Source organism: Danio rerio, chromosome 24 (assembly GCF_049306965.1).
Source record: "Danio rerio strain Tuebingen ecotype United States chromosome 24, GRCz12tu, whole genome shotgun sequence".
Taxonomy (NCBI): Eukaryota; Metazoa; Chordata; class Actinopteri; order Cypriniformes; family Danionidae; genus Danio; species Danio rerio.
The window spans coordinates 23903387-23920000 of record NC_133199.1 but is presented as its reverse complement, the minus strand read 5'-3'; the positions used below and the strand labels follow the sequence as shown (position 1 = coordinate 23920000).

Genomic DNA, 16614 nt, shown 5'->3' with positions numbered 1-16614 from the left:
TGGCCCGGTTGGAAGAGGTGGTCCTGAGCTCGGTTCACTTGGGCTTTGGCGTGGTACATTTGTAGTGTGAGTGCAAAACGTGCACGATATAACTAGAGAAATCTCCTCTGTGCTGATTGAGAGAGAGAGCGCTTCTCACTGAACAGCGCAGCAGCGATGACGTAAGCGTGCCCAGGCCCGATTGTGGTGTGAGTGCGGGCCATGAGGGGACATGGGAGGGGGGACAAGCGTGCTTTGACCCGGTTTGAGGCAACTGTACCTAGTGTGAGTACGGCCTTATAGAATGCGGGAAATATTTACAGTTTTAGTAACAGCTCTATGATAGCTTAAAAATAACTTCTAAAGCAACTTGTGATATGTCATTTGCCATTAATTCTGACCGTTCAAAAACCACTTAATTGCATTAAATGACACATCTGTCCCACTAGTGATGTGAATGTTGTCACAGGACTGCATTCTGGTTGGTTTCTACTGGTTTGGTTATTTGTTGCTCTTGGTCCAAACCAAATGAACCGAACCACAGGTGTGAAAGCACTCTTAAATGCGTTCATGTTGGGAAGTAGCCCTGCATGCAGATTGTACTTGCCAATCTAAAGGCCCGTGCACACTGAGACGTTTTTTTGCTCATGTTTTTCATTAACGTTTAACACCTCTTAACTATATAAAGGGTGTCAATGTGTTTGTGCACACCAACACACCACGCGCTAAAGCGTCATTTAAAAAAAAAATGCCTCATGCTAATTTTTTTTATTTGATGCGCCACGTTAAAACCTTCTCCTCCAATCAGATTGCCACTTTGGTTCACAAGCACAGACCTGCTGAAGTTACAGTAAACAGCACTTGGAGGTGCTCAAGGGCAAAACTGTCAATTCGAGCGCACATTGAAGAAGATGCCCAGAGGCGAAATGAACGTGGAGCTGCTTATTGCTCTGCTGAACTATAATCATTTCTTCATCGTGCTGGAGCTGCTGCTTGAACCATCTATGCTTGTTTGAGTCACCAGTAACTTTAACAACAAGCGTGTGAACTTCCTCTCTTCCTCTTCTTCTGTGTTACAAGCGGGTATCGAAAGCTTAAAGTTGTGTTGCAACATCTAATGTCAAAGAGTGTTTTTGCAAACTCTTCTGCTTGACGCCAGTAAAAATCGCTTGGGTTTGAATGTTTTTAAAAATGTCTCATAAAACGCTGACAATAAACGTACATGAAAAGCATTCCTGTGTGTAGGAGCTTTAAATTGCCTCTTTTTCATGAAACTTAGAGTGATTGTCTTCTAAGTGGAATCCCTCATTTATCAGTCGTAAATGACACATTGCTTCTATTGCTTTCTTCAGGCCACAATGTTTATGTACATAATCAAGTTTTTTTTCACACATATAAAGAAAATAAATGTTGCCAAAGGTGGATTAAATCATTTTCATCATCATAAGATTTTTAAGATTATTTTTCAGGTTATTTTAACCGTGTCAAAAGCTAATAGCTAAAAGCTTATAACAAGTTTACTGAAAGCTCAATTGTGACAAATCACCCCACATACCCTATATATTTTTTATCAAATATGAATATAAGGGTTTTTATTTTTTTTACAGTATTGTTTGTTATGTTACCAATGTTTGTTTTACTGTTTGCTAATTGTTGAAATATAGTTTATATGCTAACAAAATATCTTATCAATATTATTTTCATTGTTTGTTTGCTGTCTGTTATTGTATCATGTTTTCTTTTCTCATCTCACCTTAGTTTGACCTGGTGTGTGAAAATAAGGTTTATAGTGAGGCCTCTCAGTCCATCTACATGGCTGGTCTTCTTGTTGGAGCCCTATTGTTTGGTCCAATGGCAGACAAGTACGTGTAGAACTCAATCCCTGAACAACACAAGAATGACATTATACACACAATTATCATTAGCATTTTTTCTTTCAGCAAAGTTTACAGATTAAACAGTTTGTATTTAATCCCCATCAGTGTAAAATGGCTAATGTTTCGTGTCAAATTAGTTCTTTTCATAATTGAACTGGTTTACTTGTTTGTTTTGCCACAGGTATGGCCGGCGGTTTGCCACACTGCTGTCCTTGCTCCTGCTGTTTTTGTCTGGAGTGGGAGTTGCATTTTCCCCTAACATCTATGTCTACATGGTCCTTCGTTTTGTTGTTGGCACCACAATATCTGGGATCTCTATCAACACATTTGTTCTGGGTATTGCCTTTGACTCTTTTCAATGCCAGCACATATCTGAGATGTATATATTTAAACAAGAAAGAGAAAAAATTTAAAAAGAGTGTTTATGTATTTAATTCTCTTAAATATAACCATATTTTAAAGATGTTTTATGGTGCTTTGATTCAATAATTTTAAATAGTTATTTGATATCCACACTGTAGATATGTGGCTTAGGTTCCAAAAGTAATGGGTTAATATGCTAAATTAATATGCTAACTCCAAATTATACCCATAAAGTTAGAATTAATAATCATATTTTTAACATTTAAAATTCCAGACGACATTTAGAGGTTTTTGCATCTAATCTCTTCATTTCTGCTTAGTTTAGTTGTGGAAAAAATATAGGTCAAATTATAAGAAGATCTTATGCCTCTTTGGGGTGGCACTGAATACATTTATATTTTATATATCCTGCATTTTGCATCCTGACAAGCTGTAAACATATAACTGGTGGCAAACTACTGCATTCAGCATCCCTCCTTGTTGCTAAGTAAAGCATAGAAAACAAACTAAAGTAGTGCGGTCGAGATGCATGCCAATTACAGTACAAATTGTCCAGGTTATGTTTGCCTTACTCTGATGTCATGCTGTCACTTGCCAAAAACTCTTGCAATGTCGAGGCTGTGTTGGATTGAGCTGTCAGGCGCAGTTGATCTCTTAATGTGCTCACCAAAAAGCATGATTGGAAATAAATTGCTGACTACACATGCTTATTAAATGAGACTGGCAAATTATACATTTTCTCTTAATTCATAGACATTTATTACCTATGTCAGATTTGTATTACTTGGCACTTTTAATACCAAGTCTTTTGGAATATTGCAGTATTTATTAAGAAAAGTTTATACACAGACATACATGTAGGCTACTGTATATGCATATGGGCAGTATTTATGATGCATGAGTTCAAATACATATTTCTAATTTACAATTCATATTTTGCAATTGAAAACTACGTAATAGTTAAGATTGCATCATACATAGGGATTTTTACTCAAATTTATGTGCAAAAAAAACTCCATATGCAGTTGAAGTCCGAATTATTAGCTCCCCTGAATTATTAGGCCGCTTGTTTTTCCCCCCCTATTTCTGTTTAACAAGAGATTTTTTTCAACACATTTCTAAACATAATAGTTTTAATAACTCATTTCTAATAATGCATTTATTTTATCTTTGCCATGATGACAGTAAATAATATTTGACTAGATATTTTTCAAGACACTTCTATACAGCTTAAAGTGACATTTAAAGGCTTAACTAAGTTGATTGGTTAACTAGGCAGGTCAGGGTAATTAGGCAAGTTATTGTATAGCAGTGGTTTGTTCTGAAGATGATTGAGAAAAAATATAGCTTAAAGGGGCTAATCATTTTGTCTCTAAAATGGTGTTAAAAACAGCTTTTATTCTAGCCGAAATAAAACAAATAAGACTTTCTCCAGAAGAAAAAATAATTTCCTTGCTCTGTTAATCATCATTTGGAAAATATTTTAAAAAGAAGAAAAAAAATTTGAAGAGGGCTAATAATTCTGACTTCAACTGTATATAACCCTTTATAAAGTTTAAGATTGTTAAGAGGTTGGTCCATTTTTTTATTTTTGATGATGATGCCATTTTTAATGCCTATAGAATGCATGGATACACAAACTTTAATTGCATTGGAATGTTTTGACTCATTATCTGCATTAAATAGGTTAAACAGTGGTAGATACAGTGGCAGTATTTTATTTAGATACATGCTGTGGCAGCTGTATTTTGTCGTTTATTTTTAGACTTAAATTAAGATATTTGGTTTATTAAAATGAAATATAAAATTAAATTATTTAAAAATAAATGTTTTACCCTGTATATATGTACAGTATGTAATTATAATTGATGTGCATTTTTCATTCACTTCATTGTTCTTCATCATTCTTTATTCCAGATAACCTGATTACCCATTTGCATCTTTTTTGTTCCCTTTAAAATTGCTTTTTGGTGTCAATCTGTCAATCACATGAGATTGGCAACATATGCAATGATGCAACAATCCAGTCAATTCTTCAGTGATGAAATAAAAAGGATAGTTCACAATTTTTCAAATTGAAAATGATGTCAAAATGTACTCACCTTTCATTGTTACAAACTGGTTCATCTTTCCTTCAAAACTGAAAACCTGTAATCATTGACTTCCATATATATATATTTCACTGGTAACACTTTACAATAAGGTTCATTAGTTAATGCATTTACTAACATGAACTAATCATGATAAAACATGTACAGCATTTATTAATCATATTGAACATTTACTAATGCATTTTTAACATTCAAGTCCATGCTTGTTAACATAAGTTAATGTACCATGAGTTAACATGAACTAACAATGAACAACTGTATTTTCATTAACTAACGTTTATTAACATTAATAAATACTGTAGTAAATCTATTGTTCATTGTTTGTTCATGTTAGTAAATGCATTACTTATCATTAACTAATGAAACTTATTGTAAATTGTGACCAATTCACTTTCGTCAAAAGATGTATTTAACAAACTAATGATACTCATAAGGATTTGTGACCATTTGTGGAGATTGAATGGTGAGTAAGCAATGCCTTTATTTTTGTGCCATTTTAATTTGATATAAATCACAATAGGAAAAAAATGCTATTTTAACTTACTTGTTTCATGCGGACTTGAATTTTTTGTATTTTATTCATGTTAATTGTATCACTGTAGGTACTGAGTGGTGTGGTTCAGCCAAACGGGCCCTTTTCACCATATTATCGCACTGCTTTATTGCCCTTGGTCAAATGTTGCTGTCTGGGGTGGCCTATGGGATTTGAAACTGGAGGGTTTTACAACTGGTTTTATCAGCGCCAGTTGGGCTTTTCTTTGTCTATTACTGGTGAGAGTATTCAGTTTTACCCAAATATGTCCATACCTAGTAATATATGATCACTTTATATTATTAATTTGTTCTTCTTTTTTCATATTTAAATTAAAGGGGACCTATTTTGACGAAGTCAGAAGTCTCTGATGTCCCTACACTCTCAGAAATAAATTTACTGGTACCTCAAAAGTATATATAAGTACCTACAAATTTTAAGAGGAACACTTTTGTATTTTTTAGGTACTAATATCTGCTATTGAGGTATTAATATGGACCTTTTAGGTACATATTTGTAGAGCTGCTCATTTCAATTCGATACCTCGTTGCATTGACGATGCTTTCAATACATAGTTTTAAATTTTCTTCACATCACAGCAATTTTTTGTATTAAAATGTTTTAATAGTATTGTTTAAATAGGTATATTTAATACTATTTGTAATTCAATTTTGTCCTTTAATACAAACAGTCAAATATATAAACTGTGCCTTAAAAGAACACGTACATTAATAGCAAATAAACAAATATAAACATCCCGCTCACTTTCTGAGCCTTGTCTACCAAGTTCTTACACCCCTTTGATTGGTCACACGGTCAACAGAAAGTGCTGCGATTGGCTCTTATGCGCTGCCGCTCTTCACAGATGAGTGACACTGATAAACGGCAGTGGCAATCATAGCTGATCCATGATAGACACGGTGGAGAAAACTCTGCTGACAATAGCTCGTGTCTGTATCAAGAAGTATCGCTGTAAAAGCCCAGAGGAGAGGAAAGGTAATGCTAGCTGGTAATTTTACACAGTGAGAGAGAGAAATGGAGTACTTTCATTCTCTCAATCACAGTGAAATAGGGGCTTCTGCTGTAAGTATCATGCAGTGAAGGACTGTCCAGCAAACACACACGCAGTGAAATTGTGCACAGCTTTTGCATTTTTAAGTAGTTGGAGTGTTGTAAATACCCCTGCTCGCCTCCCTCGCCATAGTAAGCTGTGGCGACATAGCATATATGAGATGAATGACGTCAGTACATAATAACCGGTTATGATTATTACTGAAACTATACTGTATTGTCCTCGTCTGTCACAGTGCACCGAAGAAACAATTAGGGCTCTATTTTGATGGTCCATGCGCAAAACGCAGGGCGCAAATGCTTTCAGGGTGTGTCAGGACACGTTTTTGCTAATTAAAGGACGGGAAATCTGCCTTGCGCTTTGGCGCATGGTCTAAAAGGGTTGAGTTTATTTTCTTAATGAGTTATAGGTGTGTTTTAAGAATAAACCAATTAGAGTCTCATCTCCCATTCCCTTTAAGAGTCAGCTGCATCGCGCCAAGAGTGCATTCGCTATTTACAGGACACAAAGTAAGTCTAAGTGGAAAAAATGTGCATTTCACAAGCAAACAGTTCACAGTTAACAGTTTTTTAACAGAAAACAGTTAAACAGAGCAACTACTGCGTGAGAATGAGAGATAATGGATCACTTTCGCTCTTGGATAGGGAAACCTTTACACACAGACATCAATTAGTCTATAAATAAATACTTTTGTTTGTTAAGCGCAAATATTCGTTTCTAAACTATTTCTAAATTCAGTTCTAATTTCCAGCAAACGAATAAATGAATAATACTAGCAAAATGTGCTCAAAAACCTGAGTTATATCCTAAAACACATGCTGTGCCCCATAAGGTCTAAAATCTGACAGGTGGGCAAATCTAAGCTTGTTTTTAATAAAACAAATATAAATATGGATATAATAAATAATACTGCTAATAATAATAACATTATACAAAAGCAAATTGTTATGAATGAACTGAAAAAGCCTCCCAAGATGAAGAAGACATAAAAGCAGTGGTTTTTCATATTTATGTAGGCTAGAAAATAATATGTTTTGTAATATTTTAATCCTTTATATTTATATTCTATATCTATTCTTATTATATCCTATATATATCCTTAATATTTAAAATTTTTCATATGTAAAGATATTTGCCTATTGCTCTCTTGTGCGTATTAAGCAGTGCGTAAGCGAGGCGCAACTCTGCGCCGGAGTTTAGACCGGGTTAGTTTTGGTCTAATGAAAAATCTTTCAAAATAGCAACGCGCCAGCGGTCCGCCTCAGAACGCCTCCTTTTTAGACCAGAACGTCTATGGGTGCAAAAATGAGCGCTAATGCATTTGCTATTTAAACAGCGTAGCGCAACGCCTCAAAACGACTCTTGCGCCAAGCTTAAACTATCAAAAGACTACTGCGCCACGCCTTGCGCTACACTGCGCCGGGTGTATGATAGCGCCCTTAGATTTGACACCCCTACAAATTTGTACCTTTTGAAAAGGTACCACTGCAGTGACAGCTCTTGTACTTTTATTTCTGAGAGTGTAGAGTGTGTATGTTTACAGTCAAAATACTCCACAAATAATGTCTTCTCACTGTTTAAAACTGCTCCTTTTAAGCTTTTGAAAAGAGGGCGGAGCTACAAATGTGACAGCATAGAGGCAGATTTAAAAACAAGATTAACTATCCCCTTTGATGATGTATACATTTTTATGAAGTGTGGTTATAAAAAAATAAAATGATACATTTTTTACCTTTAGAAGGTGCTTATATTCACAGAATGTTGCCACACAACTTTGTTTAAATCCCTTATAAAAGTGATTTTCGCATGATAGGTCACCTTTAATTAACAAAATAATGTTACAGCTCTCTGTTAATGCACTTGTGATAATGTGTTCTTGTGACTTGTGAGAAATATACAAACTATATATTACATTGTTTGGCAGGATTCTCCCTGAGTCTGCGAGATGGCTTCTGACTCAAGGCAAACTAGACAGTGCCAAGAAAGAGATCCTCAAAGCTGCCCGAATTAATGGCAGGAAGGTGTCTATAAATCTGCTTGACAAGGTGATTATTTTCTCTTTCACTATGTAAAGAACTGCAAATAAAAAAATATTTACTATTTAAAACACACTGGGCAAGATTTTCCAATAGCTTCTGTTTAAGCAAAAATTTAAAAAATTAAAAAATCCTTCCAGGAATTACTAATGGCATGCAATGAAAAAGTCAATAGTATCTGCATACAGACTGCGTATCTCAGACTTGCAATGTAAGACAAAATGCACTCAATGGAGCTAATGACATTACTGTGAGAGGTAGAGTTAGTGGTGGGGTTAGGTGTGCGCATTAAAAGCATTACATGCAGCTCTGCTTGCAGCTACACCAAGTCTGCATCCAGACCCCTCTCAAAAAAGTAGAAACAAAATGATATTAACAGCAGCTGACCACATTTGTTGAAGACTTTTAATAAATCATGTATCATGAGAATCAGAAAGAGCCTTATTGCCAAGTGTACTAGCACACACAAGGAATTTGTCTTAGGAGCTTCCAGTGCAGACAGTCCTTAAAGTACAAACAAGAGTGCAACAAAGTACATAGTGATCATAATAAGGATGCACTATGAAATGTAATTCACATTTTAAATTTGGATTTCATCTTCTAGTGATTCATAAACATTTTTATTCAATTTTCTTTTTTATTCAAGTCTTTTTTAGAAACATCATAATGAAATCATTCAAAAGCACCCAGATGGTGTAAAAAGGGTACATTGCAGAACAGCAATGGAAAGAAGATATATTTAAGGAATCCAGTCATTAGTGTAGTTTGGCAAATTCTGGATGCTGTACACCTAATCAAATATCATTTAGATTATTCAGTAAATATTAAACTGTGAGAAACAGATTAAATATGAAATGTGTCTGGGTGAATGAATGGCCCAGTTACAGATCAGCCCTAATCGGAATCTCCAGAACTGATCTGACAGTCACTTTATAATATTTTACCATTTTATGTGGAGAAAAGCTGTCATTGTATTTTGCACAGAAACATGTATTGAGTAATTAAGGAATGCTATTTTCACTTGTTTTTGATAGATTAAAGCTGCATAGGTTGCAGTCAGCTTAAAAGCACATTATACAAGATTTGTTTCTTTAAAATATAATAAAACCTCTGGAACAATAATGTATACTATGCTGACTCACTATATGTACTTACATTTTCCCAAATACTTTAATATTATCTAGTAACACTAGTTTTATAAAAAACAGAAAAACATCAAGGATTGCACAGATGTCCACTTCTGATGGGGCTGATAGTGGTCTTACACTAATTTGCTTAGTAAATCTGGTCCATGAAATTCAAAGTAGTTTTTTAATGTTGAGTTGACATCTGCATTATCAGATGGAAGCAGAGAACACAGCCAAATCAAGCACCATGATAGACCTGTTCCGAGTGGCTTACCTGAGAAAGAGAGCTCTCATCATGTGCTATATGTGGTAAGTTATGACAGGCTATCACAAATTTATTATAAATCTGGAAACCCTTATACATTTAAGAGTTTTATGAGGGTAGACCTCTAGTTTTGGATATTAAATGTCAGATACAACAGCACAAAAAACATTTTACCAAATAAACATCATTAAAATTACAACCAAACCGAGCTGAGAAAAACTGATAACAAAGAAGGCGAATGTCTTATCATGTGTTTATTTATGTTATCAAAGGTTTGTGACATCACTAGTTTACTATGGTGTCAGCTTGAATGTGGGGAACTTCGGCCTGGACATTTACCTGACTCAACTCATCTTTGGCATGGCAGAGTTTCCTGCACGGCTGTCCTGCTTTCCTCTCATTCAGCGCTTTGGACGGAGAATTTGCCAGAGTGTCTTTCTGCTACTTGGAGGCACAGCCTGCCTGATTATTCCTGCTATTCCAGCGAGTGAGAGATGTTACATTTTCTCTTAACTGTTTGTAAATAATAATGTCAATGTTTACATTTATTTTAATTTATATTGAATTTATTTATTAAATATATATAACTATAATTGTATACCGTAGCTCCAAATACAGTCAAAAAAAAGTTAGCACACCCTATGAAATTTAATTCTTTTATACGAGGACATATGTATTTATCTTATACTTGGCAGGTTATAAAATTGGGAAAATAAATCAGATTAATAACCGCATATTGCAAAAACAAAAATAAGTCAGGCACGTCTAATCAAATACTTTAACATCATCAGCAAATGTGGCAGTTTGTTGCACTGAAGTCTTCAGGTCTGTTAACACAATGCCCATCCCACAGCTAAAACCTCACCAAAATTGAGTAATGTAATGAGACAACAATCCTAAGCACACCAGCAAATCTACTGTACAACAGAACAGCTGGAAAAAGCAAGGTGCTGCAATAGTCCAAAATCCAGAACTCATCCTGACTGCAATTCTGTAGGGAGAGCTCTGCAAATAAACTCTAAAATAATCTGAGAACGCACGCTCGCCTCACAGCAAGAGCGCGGAGTTTGCATGTTCTTCCCGTGTTCGTGTAGGTTTTCTCCGGGTGCTCCGGTTTCCCCAACAAGTCCAAAGACATGTGGTACAGGGGAATTGGGTATGCTAAAATTGACCGAAGTGTATAATTGTGTGTGAATGAGTGTGTATGTTTCCTAGTAATAGGTTGCAGCTGAAAGGGCATGCGTTGCGTAAAACATATACTGGTTAAGTTGGCGGTTTATTCCGCTGTGGCGACCCCAGATTAATAAAGGGACTAAGTCAACAAAATAAATAAATGAATGAATCATCTGAGACTGATAAGGTTATATATAGAAAAGTATCACTTTAAAGGGCTCCAATGTTGGCAATTTAACCAGTGTTAATTTCACTAAAGAAAAAAAATTGTCATAATTTTCGTGACAAGTTTCTACCAAAAAAGTGATGATGACGACAACTATAATAAAAATATACTAACATTTTCATGACTGTTAAAAATAGACAAGAATGAGATTGAGGGATGCGATTGGAAATATTCAATAGACTGCCATTGCAAAGTGGATTATTTTAAGCCTTTCAAAGATTTAATTGCATGAATTTGTTCAATAAACTGGTTAAAAAGACTAGTATTTTACCACGTTAAAAAAAGGGCTCGCTAAATAATCGCAAAATCCTGCATTTTTAGTAGTCTACTGTTCTTGCCGACACATAATTTTGCATTTGACTTATGATATAAATAAATATTAAATTTTTAATACATTTTAATAAATATCAAATTTTTGGTCTTCAATAGAAATCTATTATATATATTTTGATAAGTTTGATAAGTAATTTAAGTTAGAATATTTTCTATAAATACATGTTTACAATATTTAATTAAATTACTCTTAAATTAAACCAAATATATTTTAATTAACTAAATCTAGAGTAAATTTATTTGAATAAAATATGACTAAAACTAAAATGGAATTTTAGTCGAAAGATCAAGACTAAAACTAAATCAAAATTTGCTGTCAAAATTAACTCTGACTCACAGTCACGGATACCGCATAAGATGAATGAGCCACATGCAAATGCTGTTACAATGTTCACTGTGCATACAAACACACTTACGTGTTTAACGTGTTGTGCTGTTTTTGCTCATCTTGTGACAGTATGGAGATCCATTATGCTCAAATAATCCTGATTAGCGTCCAATAACTGGTACTCTTGATGTATGTTTGAAGCCTCCTTATCCAGTGGTTATCAATTACTTAGCTCAAAAATATAGTTCAAATAGCTACAAAATATACCACTTTGTACTGCTTACTGCTTCTTTAGGAGCAAAAGATAGTTGGAACAAATCTTTTAATCCTAGTTTCTTTGCAAATCCTGTCATGTGGACATGTTTATACATGCCTGTCAATTAATTCAGTGGGCAGGGAAAACTGCACTGCGACGTCACATTGCAGTGGGCTTCAAAATCAATGTGGATCCTATTTTAATATCAGGGAATTTAAAAAAAGACACTTGTTGTGCTTATATCACTCCAATTTGACTATGGACACTATACCTTCACACAGTTCTGTCCAAACAGCTTCCAACATTGTTTTTGCACAACATCTGAAGGCATCTGAATCACATTGTGTCCTAAACCTTTATTTTTATTGAATAAATAATGTCACATTGTGAGATGTCATGTCATGTTGTTCATTTGAGGTTTGATCTTCCAAATTTGAAGACCTGCCAAGGACCGTATGTTCTGATACACAAACCGGGAAATTCAAAAGAGTGTCCAGACTTTTTCCATGTGACATTTGACATTTATATCCAGTGGAGATCAAAATTAGAGAATGATTTATAAATGCTTGCTTTTGAAATGATTTAATCTTCAATGTTCAATGTATGAAGGGATTTCAAATGTGGCTTTATTATCCACAGAACACTGTTTTACAAACTGATTAGGGAACTTGACCGAAAAATTAGAGAACAGCAATGACTAAAGCTTGAAGAAAGATTTGAAAAATTATGAAGGTTACAGTAGTCAAAAACAGGGATGTACTGTAGAACATCTGTGAAAACTGCCTTCAAAGAGTTTCAGTGACTTTAGTAAGACTGACCAACTTGCAAATTCACTGAAACCTGGAATGTTTGGCTGCCAGTTAAACATAGTTTGTCAGATTATTAATAAATTAACCACCACTCTAGCAGAATAACACTAATAACTAGAAATAAGTTAAAATGTTCTCTACTTTTGACCAATGTTTATATTTATATAGCTCAATTATTATTGTTTTTTATGCATGGTATATGTAACTCAATGAAAAAAGAAAGTATGTGGTCCTGTTAGCATGACCTAGACAAAGAAGAATTTTAGGTTGTTCGCTAACCTTGAACTGGCTTGTCATTTTTTAGATTAAAAGTTTTACGTTTGTCACCCAGTTTACAAAAAACTCTCACACTTCAAAATATTTGACATAAAATATACATAACATAAAATATTTGACTAATGGTAATGTCAATCTAAACCCTGAAGAAATGCATTCATCCTCAAAACACAAATCGTTTTTGTTTATAAAATATGTAACAGACTAAAATCTGAACTTTGAAAAGACTCAAAACAAAAATAAACAAGTATATATAAATAAATAAATAAATAAATAAATAAATAAATAAATACAAGTTCAAATCATTATTTAAATTGAGTTGTTTAATCCAAGTATTTTTTTAAAGACACTGTTATAACTATTCTTAATCAAAATGCCACATTAGTCTCATCTTTGGTCTATTAAGGCGTCTAGATGTTTCATTTGTTAAAATACCTTTACACCAAGTTGCATTTGTTGCTGTTTAATGTAAACTTAACTACAAAAAGGAACATAAAACTGATACAAAATTACCAAAATCAAACAACTTCAGCCACAAAAAACTATACAAACAAACAAACAAACAAACAAACAAACAAACAAACAAACAGAAGAAAAAACAGATGGTAATGTCTAAAAACCAACTCCTCCCAGCAGGCCACCAAGCTTAAATTACAGAGGGTGCACATCTTCAAAAAAATAAACTAAACATTATTAACAACATCAACCTTTCAAAAAAGTAAACACATGGCTCCTACAGACATGATAAATTAATATGATGAACATATTGAATTACTGCATTTATAAACATTGATCTGTAAATGCAAACAGATGACCATACTTACTGTACTTACTTCGTGTGAACAAATCATATGGGTACATATGGGCACATTGACACATACAAATGAACCTGATTAGTTCTCACACCTTAAACTATCATGACTGAGCTTCTATGACCTATTTTGAATGCTGTGAACTTAAGTGATCACTTTAAACACCGAAATTAAATATTTACATGATGTAAAGTGAGCACGTCTCATTGTCTCAACATCTCAATTCTTTCAAATTTGATTACAAAAAGTCTCCTTTAGTGTTTTGAAGATTGATAAATATCTTAAGGTTTGGATTGACATGAAAGTAAACAAAATATGACAATAATAATTTTGAGGTAAACAAACCCTTAAAATATTTTGTGGAAAGCTAACTGCAAGGTTGTTGATTTCTGTGTTTTTTTTTAAATTTCCTCCAGAATATCCTATAATTGTGACTGTAACCGCAGTGTTTGGGAAGTTTTCAATTTCTGCGGCCTTCTCCATTGTATACGTGTACACCGCTGAGCTCTACCCAACAGTTGTGAGGTGTGTAATTAACAACCTGCATGAACACTCACTATATTCAACTATGCAGTCTATATGAGCTCTCATTGATGAATGCATTAATACAGGCAGAATGGGGTGGGCCTGAACTCCATGTGTGCCCGTGTGGCTGGTATTCTGGCTCCTCTGATTGGCTTGTTGGACGTTTATCATCATGCCATTCCTATGATCATATACGGCTCGCTGCCTTTTGTTGGAGGAGCTCTGACCTTCCTGCTTCCAGAAACACTGAACACTGACCTGCAGGACCACACAGATATCCCTGCGGATGAGAGCATGTGCGTTTATACTGCTTATATTTCTTATATTAGTGGCTTTTCACTTATTAAGTGTGCAAGCTTGTTTCTGCCATGGGATAAAATAATCCAAAAGGTTATCAGAGTTTATATCTTACAATTCTGACTTCTTTTACAGTAAGTGGGGTAACATTTTTCAATAAGACTTGTCTTCTCAGATCTGTGGATTTTACTTAAAGTAACCTAAAGTTATAAACTTGATTTTTGACAATTATGAGTCAAACTCTTTCAACTAAGTGTGAGATCAAAATTCTAAGAAATGTCAGAAATCTGAGAGAAAAATCTAAACAAGTCAGAGGTAAACAAAATATTTTCAGGAATGAGGAAATAAAATATAGCAATCTCTTCTCAAATGAGTTTTTCAGACTTCTAGATTTGTGTGTCAGAGTTCGTCTCTTGCAGTTTTTTTTCTCCAAGTTTCCAAATTTGTCAATTCTGACATGTTTTTTCTTGCATTCAAAGAAATCTGAGTTTATCTCTTGCAATTCTGAATTTATAGCCATTCTAAATCTCACAGTTGTTTTGTTCATTATTTTAAGCTTATTTCGCATTTTCATTTTTTTAACTGCCCTCACGTTTCTCTATCCCAGGGGTGCCAACTTTTTCTTATAAAAGTCCAAAAACCAAACTTGAGTGAGGACAGTGGGCCAAAGACCAGTATAAACATTGCCATGGATCATTTCCTCAGTTCTTTCAAAATAAACAGAAGACATTACTTTAATCATATTAACTATATAACTAATGTATTAACTAATGTATTAACTTTCAACTAATGTATTGTAATATTAACTAATGTGTTTTATATTTTTTATATTTTATAATAATGAAAACAAGAATTCTATTTACAACACAATGGAGTTTATTGCTGAATACACTTGTAGATTTGCAACTGCCTTTGTCTTGATTTGCTTAACGGGGACTTCTGGTCCCCGGGAATTTTGGTCTATCCATCAAGCAACAGTATGTTAAAAAACAATCGGATTTATTTACAACATTTAATGCAAATACGCATTATTTGTAGCTTAACAATAAAACAAACAAACGAAGGTTTACAAACACATTAGAAATGACAATATGTAAAGACATTACCCCCAACCCTCCCCAACATTCTCAAATGAGATGGCGGGACAAATCAAAGGTTTCTCTGGGCCACCTTTGGGCATCTCTGCTCTAACCATTTAAAATCTGTTATCTCACATACAGACTTTTGCTGTACATTGTGATGAGTTTGAATTCGTTTCTTTATTTTTTACGTTTTGTCGTTTTAGTTTTGCTTTTGTTTTTTGAAAATTGTGAAAAGAAAATTCAGAATTACGAGTTATAAAAAGAATGGCAACAGTCACTTTTATTGTTCTTCATTCATTCATTCATTCATTCATTCATTCATTTAATCCTGTGGTGGAAACAGGCTTATATACATTACAACTTTTACAATAAATGATTAAGATTATTTTAATAAATTGTTTTCTTAATATTTCATTTTCAGGGGATTAAATAAAGCCAGCATTGAAAAAGGACTGAATAAGGAGCAAGGACTGGTTCTCAAGAGCACAAAATTTTGAGATTTGTACTGCTGTTTGAAACAATAGCTGTTTATGAAATTGATAGATTTTATAAATAAGTAAACTTGGTTTATTTATCAGGTTTACTTTTCTTGCTGCATCATGTTTGTAAAGTTTTAGTAATTTAAAATAAATTTGTACTTTTTTATCTTTTCAATGAAAGAAAGTAAACATCTGTGATATATTTATGATATATGAGTGTTTTTTCTTCAATACTTATAAAAACCAAACAATCAATAAAAGAATCCACTAGACAGCCCCAAAATTTGATAATTTATTAATAATTTTAGCAATTATTATAATGAAGAAACATAAAAAACGACACTGAATGTAAATCATGTAGAAAAGTAAAAATGGAGTGGGTGAGATGGGGTGGGGGTGTAAAATGTGGAGCTTTATCAAACAGCACAATGCCACAGATGTCATAAGCTTTGAGGGAGTGTGCATACTTGACATGCGTACAACAGGAATATCCACTAGAGTTGTTGCCCCTTGTAAATGTTTGCACCACAAGCTGTCTCCAAATGGGTTTTAGAGAATTTAGATTACTGTACATCCCACCGGCCTCATAACCGCAGACAACATGGAACCGCAGGATCTCCATATCCAATATCTTCACCTCCAAGACCATCTGAGAC

The 16614-nt window shown here is 34.0% G+C and overlaps 1 pseudogene; it reads left to right on the top strand.

Annotated features, from left to right (window-relative positions):
• LOC795699 (solute carrier family 22 member 13-like) overlaps positions 1-16172 on the top strand; it is a 29726-nt pseudogene extending 13554 nt beyond the window's left edge.
• The last annotated feature ends 442 nt before the right edge of the window (positions 16173-16614 follow it).